Source organism: Prionailurus bengalensis, chromosome A1 (genome assembly GCF_016509475.1).
Source record: "Prionailurus bengalensis isolate Pbe53 chromosome A1, Fcat_Pben_1.1_paternal_pri, whole genome shotgun sequence".
In the NCBI taxonomy this organism is placed as follows: Eukaryota; Metazoa; Chordata; class Mammalia; order Carnivora; family Felidae; genus Prionailurus; species Prionailurus bengalensis.
Genome location: NC_057343.1, coordinates 38,405,546 through 38,416,274, shown reverse-complemented (window position 1 = coordinate 38,416,274; position 10,729 = coordinate 38,405,546). Strand labels below are relative to the sequence as shown.

Here is a 10,729-nt window from a genome sequence, read left to right as displayed (position 1 = left end):
TGTTCAATTTTCAATTCCTAACTAAGAGTAACACAAAATACGTGCATTTGGCAAAAAGAACTCATTACCAAATCTTCTAATTACCATTTCTGGAATGATTTAAAAAAAACATACATCATCACCTCTAGCATTTTCCTTGATGACGGGTAATCACATTAATCCATGAATTTTTATACTTTATCCAGTCACTTATCGTTTTACTCACACATTAATGAAACTCCTATGCGCTATAAACTTTTAGATACATGAACATAGCGGAATTTTTCATTTAAAAAATCTGTTAATTATTCTTTTAGATATCTAACACTCAATTAAATACAGCCATACCCTTTCACACAAAATTATTTGCTTCTTCTTAATCTTTCCAAAAATGTTTGGAATTATAGTATTAGATTTGTTTTTTCTAAAATTCAATTCATTGATTTTACTTTTTAAGATTTACTTAGGGATACTGTGGTATATATTGCAAAAGAGAAGATAAATTCAATAAAATATAACAGATTAAAGTGATTCTATATAATCCCTGTTAAAATCTAGACAGATGTTGTGTAATTTTAAAAACAACTTTGAATAGTCAAAAATATTTGATACTTTATACATAATAACAAAATTATTTTGCTACATATAAACTGAGACACTGAAACTTCAGAGGTTTCCAAATGCTATTCAAGGGGACCAGTTATATATTAAAAAATGATCAGAACAATTTTTAAAAATGTAATTCCTGGACTGCGCTCCGGATTTTTAAACGATTCTTTAAATTTTTTTAAGTTTATTTTTCAGAGAGAGACAGAATGTGAGTGGGTGAGGGGCAGACACAGGATTCTAAGCAGGCTCTGAGCTCTGCACTCTCTGCACAGACCCCCATGGGTCTCAAACTCACAGAACTGGGAGATCATGACCTCAGCCCAAGTTGGACGCTTCACTAACTGAGCCACCTAGGCACCCCCAAATTTGAATTATTCTTAAGAGTTCTGATTCCCAATCAGCTTTAAAAATTATGGTACTATTTACTCTTATAACCTCTTTCAAATTAAAATTCTATATAACTTTAAAACGTTTTATTATATTTGTCAAAATTCACTTTTGCATACATTGTTATTGTTCATCTTCTCTTAAAGAAGCACATGATTATAACAATTTTTTTTTAATCAGCAATGATTCGATTAAATATTCATGCAAACTGTGTCTGGACTCTCATGTAGGTAGGAGTAAGAATGCCTGGCTTCTGGAACAGTGTACATTAAGTGACTCACCTGAAGAAGACCAGGTGGGTTGCCTGGGATGCAGGTGGGCTCGGGCCCAGGGCCACAGGCCAACAGAGCCAGAGACCCCTACTTGGCTGGGCCCAGGTGGCCAGCATCATGGCCCTGTTCAGTTCAGGAACTGCTTCACCCTGGCCTACTTCCCCTACTTCCTCACTTACAAGTACAGCAGGCTGTCCGAGTACAACACCTCCTGAAAGTGTGTGCAGCCTGGGGTCACCCACCTCCTCATGCAGCTTTGCAAGATGGTGTTCCTGGCTACGTTTTGTTCCCACCTAGGAAGGTGGCATCTATGACTTTATTGGGGAGTTGACCAAGGCCAGTGTGGATGTGACAGACCTGATAGACCTAAACCTTGAGATGTCACAGAATGCAGGCAAGGGGGAATACAAGATCACGGTTGCTGCCCCAGGCTAGACCATCTCCAAGCTCATTATCTCCCACTGTGCTCCCTTCTGGGTTGGAGCCCCCGGGCTTTGAGTTTGGCTGGAAATATATCCATATGAGCACTGACTCCAAAATCAGTTTGGCCCACTACATCGTCGCATCTGCCCAGGTCTGGATGATGACACGCTATGACCTATACCACAGTTTTCTGTGAGCAGTGCTCCTACAGATGTTCCTTAGTGTCTATAAGGGCTTTGTCATGGAGACCTTTGTCCACCTCTGTTCCCTGGACAGCTGGACAGCACTGCTATCTGGAGCAGTGGTAAAAGGGCTGCTAGCCCTCAGCACACTGGTCTTCGAGGTTACTGTTGTCAACAGGCATAGGTGTGCTTTACCAGACATTCACACACCCTTGCCCTGGCTCCAGGTTTCAGTGAAATAAATAGTATTTGGAAAGTTAAAAAATAAAATATATATATATATATATATATATATATATATGTAACTCATATGAGATTCTACTCACTACCTGTGAAAATACTGCAATGCCAATAATCACTTTGTTTACTAAATTATAAATATAAGGATGTCTGGGTGACTCAGCCTGTTAAGCTTCAGACTCCTGATTTTGGAGCAGGTCATGATCTCACAGTTTGATGCATGAGCTTGAGCCCCGCATCAGTCTCTGTGCTGACAGTGCAGAGCCTACTTGGGATTCTCTCTCTCCTTCTCTCTCTCAAAATAAATTAAATTTTAAAAAATTATAAAAATATGGGCACCTGGGTGGCTCAGCTGGTTAACCATCCAACTTCGGCTCAGGTCATGATCTCACAGTTCGTGGGTTCAAGCACCATGTCGGGCTCTGTGCTGACAGCTCAGAGCCTGCTTCGGATTCTGTGTCTCCCTCTCTCTCTGCCCCTCCCCCTCGTTCACTCTGTCTCTTTCTCAAAAATAAACATTAAAAAAATAAAAAATTATAAAAATAAACATATTATTTCTTCATAATCTACTTTTATATACATATAACTGGGCCTGGCTGGGCTCTCCCTAGAATTGTTTTCTATTTGAGAGAAAAAAGCTAAAGAATTGGCTGTCTGCTGGCCTCAGTCGAATAGGTCAATATATTTTGTCTAGATGTCATCATCTTTGTGACTTTTAAAGCAAATTCATTAATTATTGATTAATAAGACAACTTGACATAAGGGTACATATAGGGATTAGAGGGAAATAAGAGTTACTGTTAGAGTTATTTTGGCTGCATATTATATAATAGGGGAAATGCTTCTTGAAATCAGCTGATGGGGGTTAGAACCAAGCAATCAGCTTTAATGAACTTGGGAAAACTGTATAATGTGGATCTTAATAATTTCCTTAAAAAAATTAAGTGAGGCTTACATGTGAAAACATATAAATGATCTAGAATGGGTTTTGGCATTTAACCATCACTGTCACATCATACAGGCAGTCTGCTGTTGTCATCTGTAACTGAGACAAAACCTGCAAACCTGATCCAAGAGGAAATGGATGCCGTAGCTCAGTATCATCAATGTCAGCTTTAGGGCAGAACGTGCTTCAACATTTTGTGACTATTGTTATGTCGTCAGTGAGGAGAACTTAGAATTGTTTCCATATATTTATCAAATGATGCCAAACAGTAACGTTGGTTTAATGAATATTTAACTATGTAATACTGGTGGCAATAATTTCACATTGCACTTCTCAAGCACAAAGATGGCTTAAAAAAAAAGTTGTCTTGAAGGCACCTGGGTGGCTCAGTTGGTTGAGCATCTAACCTTGCTGATCCCAGGGCTGGAGGATCGAGCCCCACCTCTGACTCTGTGCGGAGTGTGGAGCCTGCTTAAGATTCTGTCCCTCTCTTTCTCTGCCCCTCTTGACCACTCATGTGTTTTCTACCTCATAAAATAATTTAAATAGTCATCTTGAATTATAATGTATTTAATACAGATATATTTAGAGTTTATGGTTTTCCTTGACAGAAAAAAGCAGATTGCTATATTTGGACATTTGATTTGGACATTTGACTACTACATTTTTATATCACTTATTTTACCTTTATTTTTTGTTTTAATTTAACTTGCATATTTATTTTAGGTTCTAACTTAATGTGCTCCAAGTATTTGCTAAAAACATCTAGTTGAAATCAAAATTTTCACGTTATTTTTAAGAAACGATGTTTTTTAACCTCATAATTAGTACCAGAATGAATTTAGTCACAATATTCCACAATCAGAAATAATTATTTGATAGTGGGTAATTCAGCTTTGAGTCAAATAAGAGATTTGACTCATTCTCTATTCTCACAATACTGTATTCCTCCTCTATATCTCAGTGGGTACAAGGAAGATATTCAACTTTGTATGTTATCAGAGAAACTCCAAATTAATTCTTCAGGCTATTGCCAATGAGAAAATATGAGAATGTGAAATAAAGGTTATTACTGTGACAAAGAGGAGCTCTGAACATTGATAGCCATTTGGGTTTAATATTGTTAAATGAGGCCACATTACTGCTATAACAGTTGGCTGTCTAATAAGCTGGAATATCTCATCAGGAATATTATAACAAGATGTGCTCTGAAGGGTCTGTTGGAAAACAATAGCTTGAAATAGCTCATTTAAGGTTCAGTATCCTCTCATTTGCTTCCTCTATATTGTCTATTTCTGCAGGGTTAGCAATGAGAACGAAGCATCACATGCTTATCAGTCTCTGGCACCCTGACTTAGTCAGGGTTTTGATTAGTCCCCAAAGAAAGTATGTTTTACTGGAAGATATCCTGATTATCAACAAAAAGAAGCAGGATGGCAAATGAAGTTGGGAGAAATTGCTCAAATACAGAATGGAAATATAAAACCTATCAATTCAGTGACATTTCAGAGTCTGTTAAGCACTGGCCATCAAAGCACCGGGTATGTTGTATTGATAGATTTAGTGTCCATTCTCAAGGCTTTTGTGAATTTAAATCTTTGGAATGTATCTCTATTTTTTTAAATAGAGGGTCTTTTAATATAAAATTATACCATTTGATTTCATACATACATATATATGCACATATATATAGTTATATATTTTTATTTACAATTTAGAACAAACAATAGCAACTAATTTTAAGTTTTCCCTTTAAATTTGGATATCGGTTTTTTTTTTTTTTCAGAAAAAAATATACTCCTTGTAAAAACATGCCTTTTAGGTAAAATTCTGTTTGTAGGACTACAATTTTGAGCCATTTTTACAATGTTCCAGATTACAGATTTCTGTGCAATATGAATTAGGAAAAAATATAAAAATGTCAATAACAATTATGACACTGCCATGGATTTGGTAAAAATCTTTTCATTGAAAAGTTAGATGTAATTTCAGTGACTCATAGTATGCTCTTCAGGATTTATATTCCATTACCTCTTCCAGGTTACTTTACATAAAATCCTGCATATTATAGTAGTGTGCAAATTAAGTTTCCAGAAATCTAATACATAGTGTATTTCTACTTTCAAAGATGAACAAAACCCATGCATTAAAAATGCATGCTATTCCACTGAAATTTTAAGAGGTTTTTCTTTTTTGGTGTGTTTTATCATTCCCCAAAGTGCAGTGAAGATGTTTGGTTTGAGATTAATAATCTCTCTCGCATTTGCAAGACTGCTTTAAAACTTCCTAGTGTGCAATCTTCAAATTTTGTTGATACATCCTTGGAAGAATGCCAGATTTGCATAAATTAACCAAATTAATCATCTCTGACTCACTGACTCGAACCTGAAACTACTTATTCAGTAATATTTGAGGGCCTACTGTGTGCCAATTATGTTTAGCACTGAAGATTCCAGATACATAGAAACAGAAACAGCCCTTTGTTCTGATGGATCTTCCTGCTATTAGGGAAGAAGACAGTGAGTGATCAAAATAGCACACTGATGAAATGGTGATTCCAGAGTGAAAAAAAAAACAAAAACAAAAATACAATTAGATGAGGGTATATTACAAATTGTTTAAAAAGTTTCTGAGAAAGTGATGCTTGAGTTAATATCTAAAGAATGAATGGCATTTGACTGGGTTAAGTGCCAGTGGACAGTGTGCAACTGGAAGCATTTCAGAGGGAAAATTAGGACAAAAAATCCTGTGATGTGAGGAAGCCATAGTGCATTTGATCTACTTAAGGAAGTCTGTGCATCCTTGGAGCAGAGGAAATGGAGACTGAACTTCTACAGAACTTGCAAAAAGTATGGTTATTAAGCTAAAGTGAGAATGAGACAACTCCAGAGCAGAACTTGTAATCATGTGTTTGGGGGTATAGTTTGATTTTTCCCCTAAAATTGAAGAGATGTGAGCATTTCTGTAGGTCAATGAGACCGACAATGTACAGAGACTGATACAATGAATAAGAAAGATGAATATGATTGTTAAGATAAATTTTCCAGGAAGAAGCTAAAAAATAGAATCCAAAGAGCAGATGGAGGGCATGACTTTTGAAAGAAATAGGATTAATTCTTCTTTCATAACAGCAGAGATGGGAACTTGGTGGATTCATGGCTACTGTTCTTTCAGGACAGTGGGCACCAAGCCTATTGGCTTGATGTCCTGACTCATCGTCCTGGGGTGACAGGAGTCTAGCCTGTGAACTCCCTGCTCATGTGGACAGGAGGTTGCTAAACAAAGAAACTGCTATTTTATGACTTGTCTGTGTATTTTCTATAGAGATAAAAATTTTCAGGCCCATAAATATTGACTCTGATTCTAAGTATGTCTAGCATTTCATGGAAGGACATTAAGGGTTAATAAGATACTATAATAAGATACTCACTGTTTAAAAAAGAAAGCATATATTTTTAAAAATGGCCATTCCCCCTTGAACTCAACATTTTAGTCACATCCTTTCTTTCTTCCTGGAGTTATTAAATATTTGAGGTAATGACCAGTGCTGCTTCTATGGCAGTTTTGATTTATGCTAAGGTACTAAAAATTATGTTCCTTCAGGGAATGTCACTGAAATATAGTGCTGCTTGAAATGTATATGTAAAAATGGATTTAATTATATATAGATTTTGTTAAAAGTTCAAGGTGTAATTGTTGGAGATTATATTAAGAATGACACAAACATTAAGAACTATTTAAGTTATAGGATAGGAATTGTTTTAATAATATTTTTTAAAATCAAAGTTCAGTAATTGTAGATGGTGATAATATCATTTTGTAACTTATTCTTCCTTAGTAGTGATATAAAATTCATAATAAAATTGAAAGCATATTTATTTCTAGAGTGAAAGGCTTTAATTTTAAAATAAGTGTATCAGAAAATGTTATTTTCTCTTTTAAGCTTTGTCAGTATAGTATAGGAGTTTTTTTTTTTTTTTTCATTTCTCCATCATACAACCATCTTTATACAAACTGCCAGTTTTTACAGGAGTCAGAAATACAACTTTTATGCATTTTTGCAATATATTTAGAAAACTTTTTTGGAGAATATAAAATTTCAAGCAACCCTAACACAAAGACTTACAATGTTACCAGGATATGTAATTAGGATATATATTTAAGATCAGTTAAAATGTTTTTTAGGGCAACATTTTAAATGATATTTACATTGTTTAACGGCTTCCTCTAGAATTGACTGATCCCCTGAAGTCTATACTCTCACAGGTTGGCCTCCTCTAACACTCCATTGAAACAAATTCCTGCCCAATACTTAGACAATTGGTATCCTAGCCAACTCCAAAACTCGAATCCCAGCATCATGAAGAGATCTTTGCTTCCCCAGCAATGATTGTTGATGTGATGAATCTTTCACTGGCTTACTATATCCTATAGCTATCCAAAAGTGCTTGTATTTCAGGCCCTACATCATGCTATAAAAAGCAGGGGTGGGGTGGGGAGCTGAATGCTACCACCTACCAAAATAACTAAGTTGGCAGTGAATTAAATTATAGCAATTCATACCAAAGTAGAGGCAAGGACTCAGATGCATGAAGTGAACTCAGATGAATAAAGTCAGAAATGGAGAAGAAATAACTGATACCACAGAAAAACAAATAATTTTAACAGGAGATTATGGAACATTATATGCCAACAAATTAGACAGTCTAGAAGAAATTGATAAATTCCTAGAAACAACCAAACTTCCAATACTGAATCAGGAATAAATAGAAAGTTTGAATAGACTGATCAATAGTAAGTAACTTGAAATATTAAAAAAAAAAAAGAAAAAGAAAAAAAAGTAACAAACAGAAGTCAGGAGAAAATGGCTTCATAGGTGAATTCTACCAAATATTTAATAAGAGAATATACCTATTCTCAACTATTCTGAAAAATAGAAGAGGAAGGAAAACTTCCAAACTAATTCTATAAGGCCAACATTACCCTAATAACTAAAACAGAAAAAGACACTAAAAAACAAAGAAATAAAAAACAAATACTGGCCAATAACTGAAGAACATAGATACAAAAATCCTCACCAAGATATTTGCAAAATGAATTCCATAAAACATTAAAAAATCATTCACCATAATCAAGTATGATTTTAGGTATGCAAGGGTGGTTCGATATTCACAAATCAATAAATGTGATACATTTCATGAACAAGAGAGAGGATAAAAAAAACATATGATCATCTCAAGACTGCAGAGAAATCATTCAACAAAGTACATTCATTCATGATAAAAACTCTCAACAAAATAGGTTTAGAGGGAACAAACTTCAACAAAATAAAGCCCATTTATAAAAACCCCACAGTTAATATTTTAACTATTTGCAGAGTACATGGTACTATGATATAGAAAACTCCAAAGACTCCACTAGAAATCTACTAGAACAGATAAATTAATTCAGTAAAGTCACAGTACATAAAAGTTACATGCATAAATCTGTTGCATGTGTATATACTCATAATGAAGTAGCAAAAAGAGAAATAAAACAATCCCATTTATGATAAAAGGAAAAGGAAAAGGAAGAAATTACTTAGGAATAAGAGGGTCAAAGACCTGAACACTATAAAATACTGTTGAAAGAAATTAAAAGTGACACAAACAAATGGAAAAATATTCCATGCTCATGGAAGAATATTATTGAAGCCAAAGAAATCTACAGATTCAATGCAATCTCTATTGAAATACCAATAGTAGTTTTAACAAAACTAGAACAAATAATCCTAAAATTTGTGTGGAACCAAAAGACTCAAAAAATATTCAAAGCAATCTTGAGAAAACAGAACAAAGCTGGAGGTATCACAACTCAGATTTCAAAATATACTAAAAAGCTATAGGAATCAAAACACTATGGTACTGGCACAAAAACAGACACATAGATCAATGGAACAGGATGAAGACTGCAGAAATAAATGCATGCATATATGGTCAATTAATCTAGGACAAGGGAGGCAAAAATATAAAATGGGTAAAAAAGCAACAACAACAGCAAATAAAAAACCACAGTCTTTCCAATAAATGGAACTGGAGCTACACGCAAAACAATGAAAGCGGACCACTTTGTTTCACACACAAAAATGAACTCAGAGTAGATTAAAGATATAAATTTAAGACCTGAGACTATAAAACCTCTAGAAGAAAAGACAGGCAATAATTTCTTGGACATTGGGGTGCCTCAGTCTGTTAAGTGTCCAACTCTTGACTTTGCTCAGGTCAAGATATCATAGTCCATGAGATCAAGCCCATGTCATGTTCTGTGCTGACAGTGCAGAGCCTGCTGGGGATTCTCTCTCTCCCTCTTTCTCTTACCCTCCCCTGCTCCCACGGGCACACACACTCTCTCTCAAAAATAAATAAACTTTAAAAATTTAATAAATAATTTATTGGACATTGGCCTTAGCAACATTTTTCTAGATATGTCTCCTAAGGCAAGGGAAAAGCAGAAATAAACTTTTGGAGCTATGCTGAAATAAAAATCTTTTGCACAGCACAAAAAACCATTAACAAAATGAAAAGAGAGCCTAGTGAATTGGAAAAGATACTTAAAAATATTTGCAAATTATTTATCCAATAAAGGTTAATAACCAAAACATGTAAAGAACTTTACACAATACAAACATAAAGAAAACTGATTAAAAAATAGGCAGAGGACCTGAATAGACATTTTTTCAAAGACGACATCAAGATGGCCAAAAGACATATGAAAAGATGCTTAGCATCAATAATCATCAGGGGAATGCAAATCAAAACCACAATGAGATACTACCTCACAAAACCACATGAAATAGAATGGCTATCATCAAGAAGACAAGAAATACCAAGTGTTGGTGAGGACATGAAAAAAAGGAACCCTTGTGCATTATTAGTGGGAATATAAATTGGCACAGTCATTGTGGAAAACACAATGGAGGGTCATCAAAAATTTAAAACTTAGGGATGCCTGGGTGGCTCAGTTGGTTTAGCATCTGACTTTTGATTTAGGCTCAGGTCATGATCCCAGGGTCCTGGGATCAAGCCCCATGTGGGGCTCTGTGCTGAAGGTAGAGCCTGCTTGAGATTCTTTCCCTCTGTCTCTTCCTTTGCCATTCCCCTGCTCACACTATCATTCAAAACAATAATTAAAAATAGAAATACCATATGATTCAGTAATTCTACTGGAGATTTACCCAAAGAATATGAAAATACTAATTTCAAAGGATGTATGCACCCCTTTGTTTATTACAGCATTGTTTACAATAGCCAAAATATGGAAGCTACCTAAGTGTCCACTGATAGGTGGATGGATCAAGAGTATGTGGCATATATTATTCAGCCACAAAAAGATGAAATTTTGCCATTTGCCACATGGTGAATGGACACAGAGAATATTTCGCTAAGTAAAAGAAATAAGAGACAAATATCATACGATTTCTCTTACATATGGAGTCTAAAAACAAACAAAAACAAAACAACAAAAAATACAGGTTGTGAGGGGAGGGGAGGAGGGATGAGTGAAATAGACATAGAAGATGAAGAGATACAAACTTACAGCTATAAAATAAGTCAGTGATGATATGAGTAATCATATTTCCAAAAAAATTCCACACCTCCTCAGCTCCTGGAATCTGATATCAAGCCCTTCCAGATTTGTGGGAGCCACCCCAG

The 10,729-nt window shown here is 35.0% G+C and overlaps 1 pseudogene; it reads left to right on the top strand.

Annotated features, from left to right (window-relative positions):
- The first annotated feature begins 1,375 nt into the window (after positions 1 to 1,375).
- LOC122478245 lies at positions 1,376 to 2,094 on the top strand (annotated as a pseudogene).
- The last annotated feature ends 8,635 nt before the right edge of the window (positions 2,095 to 10,729 follow it).